Here is a 9,915-nt window from a genome sequence, read left to right on the forward strand (position 1 = left end):
TGCCACAACCTTATTGGCTGCAGCTGCAGTAACCAGCCCAAGGTCACCCAGGTAGAGATGGACTGAACAGGGTCTTCATGGCTCCAGAGCTCTTGGAGATTGTAGCATTGCCCCTCCCTGACCCCTGTCCTCTCCAACACCCACCTGACTCTCCTGGTGTCTTCTTGTGATGGGTGAGGAGCAGCTGGCTTCCCTGACCTCAGGCTTTGGAGGCTGACTGGGTGAGTCAGGGTCAGTGACAACCTCTCTGGTTGTCCGTTTCCTCCTTTGAAAATGGAATCAAAAGCCACCGTCAAAGCATCAAAGCACTAGTGATAAAGTGCTCAGTGTGGTGGTGCAGTGGTTAAGTGCTCGGCTGCTAACTGAAAGGTCATCGGTTTGAACCCACCTGCTGGGTTCAAACTCTGAGGGAGAAAGATGTGGCAGTCTGCTTCCGTAAAGATTTACAGCCTAGGAAACCCTACCAGGTAGTTCTCTGTCCTGTAGGGTCACTAAGAGTCAGAATCGACTCAACGGCAGTGAATTTGGTTTGGTTTCGCCTTGGTTGTCCATGTTAAGGTTTGGCCACCGTGGGGCTCTAGGTTTCAAGGTTGCTGCCTTGTTTCAGGAAGGTGTGAGCCCAGAAGTTTCTCGCCTGACCCATGGAGAGAGAGACTAGGTTTTCTCAGCCCCACCTCCAAGCTCTTGTTGGGCTCTTCCCTTGTCGGGAATGCCCTGCCTCTCCCATCTTCCTGCTCAAATCCTCCTAGAAGCCTTCCCTGGTTCTCTGCTCCCACCCCACACAGGCCAGAACTTAGGACTCTCCCAGATCCCAGCCCTTCAGACCTGCCTTCATGTGTGACTACCCAGACTCTTTAGGTCTCGTGTTTTTCCTAATTTGATTGGGCTGGAGGGACCAGATCCCCTGTCTCCCCTATGAAGTAATCAAGCATCAAGTTAATTACTCATCCAGTAAACATTTATTGAACTTCTGTGTCCCAGCCTGAGATGTAGCAGTGAACAAAGGACAAAAGCCTTGTCCTCAGGGAGCTCACAGTCTGGGAGAAACAAACAATAAGTAAATACAAGTCAGGTCGTGATGTGTGCTGAGGAGCCCTGGTGGGGCGTTTGGCTACTAATGGAAAGGCTGGCAGTTCAAATCAACCCAGTGGCTCCTCAGGAGAAAGGTCTGGCAATCTGCTTCCTTAGAGATTACAGCCTAGAAAACCCTATGGGGCAGTTCTGCTCTGTCATATAGGGTCACTGTGAGTCGGAATCCACTTGACAGCACCCAACAACAGTAACAAGTGCTACAAATAAAAATAAAGCAGGATAAGAGGAGAGAGATAGGAAGAGCTAGGTTCCATGAGGGGGTCAGGGAAGGGCCTCTGAGCTGGTGGCATTGGAGTAGAGACCTGAATAATTCAAAGGAGCAAATCATGAAGCTTTCTTGTTAGCTGCTGACTCCAACTCACGGTGATCTTATGTGTAACAGCATAAAAGGTTTCCCGGTCCTGTGCCATCTTCCTGGTGGTTGCTGTTTGAGTCCATTGTTGTGGCTATCGTGTCAGGCCATCTCATGGAAGGTTCCCCCGTTTCCTCTAACCATCTATCAAGCAGAATGTCTTTTTCTAACGATTGGGAAGCTCTCACTTTCCAGGCAGAGGGAACTGCCATTGCAAAAACCCTGAGGTGGAAATAAGCTTGGCCATCACAGAGTGGACCAGGCTGAGAGAAGCAAGAAAGGAGATTAGACTGCAGCCAGGGATAGTTATGCAGGGGCTAGAAGAGGTGGGAAGGACTTGGATTTTCTTCTAAGAACAGTGGTAAATCATTGGAAAGGCTTGGGCCAGAGTGTGTCAGGATGTGATTGCCAGCTATGGGGTCGCTATGAGTTGGAACTGGCTGGACAGCAAGGGCTTAGTTTGGGGGGGACTGTGAGAATGGCCTGTAGGGGGCACAAGATGATCATGGTCAATTTCTGGGATGCTTCTTCTATGCTCCAGGCACTGTGCTGTGCTGAGTAGTCCTCCCATATTAGCACATGGATATATGGTTGTTAGCTAAGCAGTGGCTGCCAAGCAAAAGGTCGGCAGCTCAAACCCACCAGCCACTCTAAGGGAGAAAGATGTGGCAGTCTGCTTCTGTAAAGATTAAAAACCCGAAAACCAAACCTGTTGCTGTCAAGTCGATTCCGACTCCTAGTGACCCTGTAGGATAGAGTAGAACTGCCCCATAGGGTTTCTAAGGAGTGCCTGGTGGATTTGAACTGCTGGCCTTTTGGTTAGCAACCATAGCTCTTAACCACTAGTTCTACTCCATCCTATAAGGCGACAGGTTTGTTTTTTTGATGTTGTTGGGGGCCACCAAGTCAATTCTAGGTGGGTCCAAACCGCCAACCTTTCAGTTAGCAGCCGAGTGCTTAATTGTTGCACCACTAGGGCTTCTTTCATGGATATGAAGGATGGATTTTTATGTTCAGTTTTACAAAGGATAAACTTGTGTCCCAGGGAGGTGAAGCGATTTGCCCAAGGTCATACAGCAGCAACTCAGTAAAAGGTCAGCAGTTCAAACCTACCAGCCGCTCCACAGAAGAAAAGACCTAGCGGTCTACTCCCCTAAAGATTAAAGCCTAGGAGACCCTATGGGGGCAGTTCTACTGTCATATGTATAGGCTCGCTATGAGTCAGAATCAACTGGAGGGCACAAAACATTAGCCTGAACCTTCTACCCTCCTGATGGTGAGTTGTTGTTGTTAGGTGCCATCAAGTCAGTTCTGACTCAAAGCGATCCTGTGTACAACAGAACGAAACACTGCCCAGTCCTGTGCAACCCTCACAATCATTGTTATGCACAATCCCATTTGTCTTAGATTGAATTGTGTCCCCTAAAAATGTTTGTCAATCGGGAAGAGCTAGATGGTGCCCAGCTACCACTGATCACTGCCCTGACAGGGAACACAACAGAGAATCCCTGATGGAGCAGGTGAATAGTGGGATGCAGATCTCAAATTCTCGTAAAAAGACCAGACTTAATGGTCTGACTGAGACTAGAGGGATCCTGGATGTCATGGTCCCAGGACCCTTTTTTAGCCCAAGACTGGAACCATTCCCAAAGCTAACTCTTCAGACAGGGATTGGACTGGACTATAAGATAGATAATGATACTGGTGAGGAGTAGACTTCTTGGCTTAAGTAGACACATGAGACTACGTGGGCAACTCCTGTCTGGAGGCTAGATGAGAAGGAAGAGGGGGGACAGGAGCTGGTTGAATGGACACAGGGAATAGACAGTGGAGAGGAAGAATGTGCTGTCTCATTAGGGGGAGAGCAGCTAGGAGTACATAGCAAGGTGTGTATAACTTTTTATGTGAGAGACTGACTAGACTTGTAAACTTTCACTTAAAGCACAATAAATTAAAAAAAAATGTGTGTCAACTCAACTAGGCCATGATTTCCAGTATTGTATGATTGTTTACCATTTTGTCATCTGATTTGATTTTCCTATGTGTTGTAAATCCTTCTGTGATGTTAATGAGGTAGGATTAGGGGCAGTTATATTGATGCAGGACTCAATCCATAAGATTAGATTTTGTCTAAAGCCAATCTCTTCTGAGATATGAAAGAAAGAAGGGAGCGGAGAAACATGGGGATCTCATACCACCAAGAAACAGGAGCCAGGAGAATAGCGTGTCTTTTGGACCTGGCTGTACTTCTTTCAAGACAGATTTGTTCATTTCTTTTGGCAGTCCATGGTATAGCCAATATTCTTCGCCAACACCAGAATTCAAAGGTGTCAGTTCTTCATCGGCCTTCCTTATTCATTGTCCAGCTTTCACATACATATGAGGTGATTGAAAATACCATGGCTTGTGTCAGGCCCACCTTAGTCCTCAAAGTGACATCTTTGCTTTTTAACACTTTAAAGAGGTCTCTTGCAACAGCTTTACCCAATGCAATACATTGTTTTATTTCTCGACTGCTACTTCCATGGTCGTTGATTGTGATCCAAGTAAAATGAAATCCTTAACAACTTAAATCTTGTCTCTGTTTATTGTGGTGTTGCTTATTGGTCCAGTTGTGAAGACTTTGTTTTCTTTATATTGAAGGCTGTAGTCTTTGGTCTTCATCAGTAAGTGCTTCAAGTCCTCTTCACTTTCAGCAAGCAAGGTTGTGTCATCTGCATATTGCAGGTTGTTAATGAGTCTTCCTTCATATAATCTAGCTTCTCAGATTATTTGCTCAGCATACAAACTGAATAAGTACAGTGAAAGGATACAACCTTGACATATACTTTTCTTGACTTTAAACCACACAGTATCCCCTTGTTCTGTTCTGTTTCAACGACTGCCTCTTGGTCTAAGTACAGGTTCCTCATGAGCACTACTAAGTGTTCTGAAATTCCCAATCTTTTTCATGTTGTTATGATCCATACAGTCAAATGCCTTTGCATAGTCAATAAAAACACAGATAAGCATCTTTCTGGTATTTTCTGCTTTCAGCCATGATCCATCTGACATTAGCAGTTATATCCCTTGTTCCACATACCCTTCTGAATCGGGCTTGAATTTCCGGCAGTTCCCTGTCGATACACTGCTGCAACCGCTTTTGAATGCTCTTCAGCAAAGTTTTACTTGTGTGTGATATTAATGATATTGTTTGATAATTTCTGCATTCTGTTGGATCACCTTTCTTTGGAATGGGTACAAATATGGATTTCTTCCAGTCAGTTGGCCAGGTAGCTGTCTTCCAAACTTCTTGGCATAGACGAGTGAGCGCTTTCAGCGCTGCACCAGTTTGTTGAAACATTTCAGTTGCAATTTGGTCAATTCCTGGAGTAATGGTGAGAGGGAACTCTCAAGAGCTGGAGAAGGTGGTGTTCCTAGTTCTGGCCACAAGGGGTCACTGTGACCACGCCTGTGAATCAAATGGTCTAGCTATGATTAACAATCAGTTGATTCTAAGTAAAAGGACCACCTTCAATCAGCTGAAGATGTGAAGAGCAAAAACTGAAGTTTCTGGAAAAGAGGAAGATTCTGCCTCAAGATTGTGACATAGATACTCTGCCGAAGTTTTCAGCCTACCAGGCCTACAGATTTCAAGCACAAAACTGCCGGAGTTTACAGCCTGCCAGCTGGCCTACAAATCCTCAACTTGCCAGCCCCTAAAATCACGAGTCAATTTCTTAAAATAAATCTATCTCCTTCTATACGTGTGTGTGTGTGTGTTGTTGTTGTTAGGTGTCGTCGAGTCAATTCTGACTCATGACGACACCATGTGTTGCAGAATAGAACTGCCCCCCATAGGGATTTCTTGGCTATAATCTCTACAGAAGCAGATCGTCAGGACTTTCTCCTGTGGGGCCACTGAGTGGGTTTGAACCACCAACCTTTAGGTTAGCAGCTGAGCACTTACGTATATTTATAGGTATATAAAAAAAACCTGTTGCCCTCGAGTTGATTCCGACTCGTAGAGACCCTATAGGACAGCAGAACTGCCCCATAGGGTTTCCAAGGAGCAGCTGGTGGATTCAAACTGCCAATCTTTTGGTTAGCAGCTGTAGCTCTTAACCACTGCTATAAGGAGTCGGTGGCACAGTGCTTAAACACTCGGCTGCGAACCAAAAGGCCAGTGGTTTGAACTCATCAGCCACTCTGCGGCAGTCTGCTTCCATAAAGATTACAGCTTAGGAAATCCTGTGTGACAGTTCTACTCTGTTCTATAGGGTCACTATGAGGCGGAATCAACTCAACAGCAATGGTTTTATGGGTATATTTATATATCCATCCTGTTGGTTCTGTTTCTCTGGAGATCTCTGACTAATACAGACAAGGTAGTTCAGGAAGGCCTCAAGAAGGATGGCGTTTGAACCAAGACCGAGGCAAGGTGGGGAAGTAAGCTCTGCAGATTGCAGGAAGAGTGTTCCAGGCAGAAGGAACAGCAAGCACAAACTTTCTGAGGCAGGACCATGCCTGGCACATTGAAGGAAAAGCTGGAGTGGAGGGAGAGTGGAGGAAGGGGATAAAAAGGGCCACATTACATAGGCTCCAACTTGGATTTTGAGTGAGATGGAAGCCATGGAGGTTTCTGAGCAGAGGAGTGATAGGATACTCCCTTTATTCATTCAACAACATTTCCTGACGCCTCCCAGGGCCAGGCCCTGCATGAGCACTGGGGAAACAGGGCTGAGTCAGCCCCGATCGCTGCCCTCAATGGGCTCGCCTCATGTGGGGAGGCAGGCAGGGACACAGGCAGGTCAAAGCCCAGTGTGGGACGTGCCACAGTGTGGGTTAGTCAGGGCACGGGGAGCCCCGAGGTGGGATGCCCAACTCTGTGTAGGGCTTCATGAGATCCTCCTTGAAGGATGTAGTGTTTAAACCAAGACCCAGGAGATGTGTAACAGTTCACCCCACGGAGGGCTGGGAGACAGATGCATGCACCAGGCACAGAGAACAGTAGGTGCAAAGGCCTGCAGTCATGGGGCTCAGTGTGCCTTTGAGAATGGCACAAACAGGTAAGTGCTGGACTACTAACTGAAAGGCTGTGGTTCAAACCCTCCCAGAGGCAACTTGGAAGAAAGGCCTGGCAGTCCGCTTCTGAAGGATCACAGCCTTGAAAACCTTATGGAGCACAGTTCTGCTCTGCACACCTGGGGTCACCATGATTCGGAATTGACTAGATGCCAACTAACAACAACAGTGCCACATGGACAGAGACGAGCAGGAGAGGATGGCCAGGCCTCCGTGAAGGGTCAGAATCCTGCGCTAAGGGGCAGGGACTTTCTGCTGGATGTGATGGGGACCTAGGAAGGGCCTAGAGTAGACAGGGCTAGCTCTGGGTGTCAGAAAGATCCTTTATAGGCCAGGAGAAGGCTAGGGCGATGGTCCATGAAAAAGATGCAGTAGTCAAAACCAAGGCAGTGGCAATGAGGTTGGAATGGTGGCAAAAGGTATGAGGGATAATTAAGAAGTATTCACCTTGAGTTGGAAATCCTACTCAACGCTAGGGTGTGTTTTGTTAGTATAGGAGCTACCACATAAACTCAAAGGCTGTGGAAATACTAGAAAAGTCTGTCCTGAGAGACTTGACAAATATAAAGGTGCCTGCCATTTAGGCAGAAGGCCATGGTAAACATAGGGAGATTATTTTGCAGAGGGGGAAAGCCATAGTAAATGTAGAGCAGGCATGGCTGAGACAGGAAGCCCTAGTTAACAATCCTCTACATAAACACAAACCAGTTGCCGTGCAGTCAATTCTGACTCACGGAGACCCCGTGTGCGTCAGAATAGAACTGCACTCCATAGGGTTTTCAATGGCTGTGATCTTTTGGACACTGATCACCAGGTCTTTCTTCCAAGGTACCTCTGGGTGGACTTGAGCCTCCAGCCTTTCAGTTAGCAGCCAAGTGTGTTAACCATTTGCACCACCAAAGGACTCCAGATAAACACACACACGCACACACAAAAACCCAAACCAGTTACCATCAAGTCAATCCCAACTCATGACAACTCTATGTGTATCAGAGTAGAACTGCAGTCCATTTTCATGGCTGTGATCTTTCGGAAGCGCATTACCAGGCCTAACTTCCAAGGCACCTTTGCTTATGTTCGAACCACCAAACTTTTGGTTAGTAGCCCAGGACTTAACAATTTATGCCACCCAGAGACTCCTCCACCTAAGCACAAAGGACTTTCTCTTCTTATTGAATGTGGCAGTGGGTCTCTGAAGGGACCAGGGCTGAAGAGTTTGAAACTCCAGCACCCCATCCCCCGGGGTAGGAAGGATTCCCCCCGAAGGAGTTAGGAGCCCAGTCTCAGAAAGACAGACTTCCCCATCTGTATTCAAAGCTCCTTTCACCTGTATGTATCTCTCCTAGGACTGGGAAATTGAACAGCATATTGGATTTGAAGAGACAGAGGCATTGGTGCAGAAATTTGGGAGATAATAAGGCTCTGAGATAATCTTGCTTGTTCAACCAGCTTCCATAGAGCCCCTGCCACGTACCAGACACTAGTCTAGGTATTGGGGACTCAACAGTGAACAGGATAGACAAGGTCCTTGCCTTGAAGTCCAGGTTCTAGTGAGAGAGACATTTCTCCATTCCATGAACATTTATTGAAAGCACTTGCTGTGTGCCCCACACTGTTCAGGGAACTAGAGAAGACAGAAGTGAGTGAAATGGTCAAAAATCCCTGCCCTCTTGGAGCTGGCGCTCAAACTGGGAAGATGGGGTGGGGAGTGTGTCATATATTTGATAGTATGATGGTGACATATAAAAGTAAGAAAGTAGCTATCAGTGCCATAGAGAAAAAAAAATAACGATGAAGGAAGCAAACTTATAAAATAGTTGTAGATTTTTAAAAGGCATAGAAAGGAAAGCAACAAGGGACTGAGATAGAAACTAAAAGGGAATGTCCACTCCAGAAAGGTGATTACGGGTAGTTAGGTTGTTAGGAGGTCCCTGCATAGTGCAAATGGTTTGTGTTCAACTACTAGCCTAAAGGTTGGCGGTTCAAACCCACCCAGTGGTCCCGGTGAAGAAAGGCCGGGTGATCTGCTTCCATAAAGATTACAGCCAAGAAAACCCTACGGAGCTCAGTTCTACTCTGTAATACATGGGGTCGCCGTGAGTCAGAAGTCACTCAGCAGCAAGGGGTTTTGTTTTCAGGTAGTTAGGAGGGAGGAAGCTCCCCAAATAAAGAATTTAGCACAGTGCCTGCCTGGGCTAATCCCACAAAGAACGTGACATTTAGGCTGAAGGGTGGAAAGGAGCCAACCACAGGCAGGGTGTCAGGAAGAGTGTCCCTAGCAGAGGGAACAGAAAGGACAGAGGCCCTGAGGTGGGAAAGTGCCCACCGTGTAGAGGACTTCAAAGAAGTCCAGCAAGGCTGAGGCACAGTGCACTACGGGGTGATGAGGTTGGAGAGATGGACGTAAGCCAGGCATGAAGTGCCTTGGAGGTGTTTAGATTTTATTACAATTGCAGCAGGGAGTCACACATCGGTTTTATGCAGGTTTTAACACGACAGTGTTTACGTTTTAAGAACACGTTGGTGGCTGAGTGAAAGTTGGACTTGGCGGGGTGGGGAGTGAGGTTTGGCTGTGGAAGCAGAGAGACCAGTCTGGATGTCATTGCAGCTGTCCAGGTGAGAGATGAGGGTGGCCTGGACAAGGGTGGGTGGAATGGAGGTAAGTGGGTGGATTTGCTGTCTATTTGGGAGCTAAGGTGACAAGAACTGCCAAAATAGGAGGTAAGAGCAAAGAAAGAATCAAGGACCACTCCCAGCTTTTTGACTCAAGCAACTGGGTGGATGATGGTAGCATTTACTAAGATGGTGGCGGGGGCCGGGGGAGGCAATGGGAGCAGACTATGGAGCTTAAAAAGGAATAAATGGGAGATAACAGAGATGAACAGAGGTGGGACAGAGCTACTGAGATGTTCACTCAACATCAGGGGTGCCCAGGTGTGCACACAGAGGCTACATGGCACATAGGTGATGGACAGCAACTGACATGCAAGCAGAGACAGGTGTTGAGTCAGAGGCACCTGAGAAGTGACCCAGGGAGAGTTTGGGTAATCAAAGAGACACACGAGTTCAGCCGCACGAGGCATCGAGTCAGGCGAGCTGAGGTTCGAATCCCAGCTTTGCCACCTGCTCACCCTGCAACATTGGGCAACTGACCTCATTTCTGTTTCCTCATTTGTAAAATGGGGGTGACCGTGCATCCGTCTCAGAGCCGATGGGAGAATGAAATGAGATGTGGCACGTGGTATGCATTGGAGCCCGGGTGGTGCAAGCAGTTTGCCATCAGCTGCTAACCTGAAGGTTGGCGGTTCCAACCCACCAGTGGTGCCGTGGAAGTAAAGGGCTGGTAAACTGCTTGGGTAAAGATTACTGTTGTGTGCTGTCAAGTCAACTCCGACTCATAGCGACCC

This window comes from Elephas maximus, chromosome 11, assembly GCF_024166365.1.
Source record: "Elephas maximus indicus isolate mEleMax1 chromosome 11, mEleMax1 primary haplotype, whole genome shotgun sequence".
NCBI classification, from domain to species: Eukaryota; Metazoa; Chordata; class Mammalia; order Proboscidea; family Elephantidae; genus Elephas; species Elephas maximus.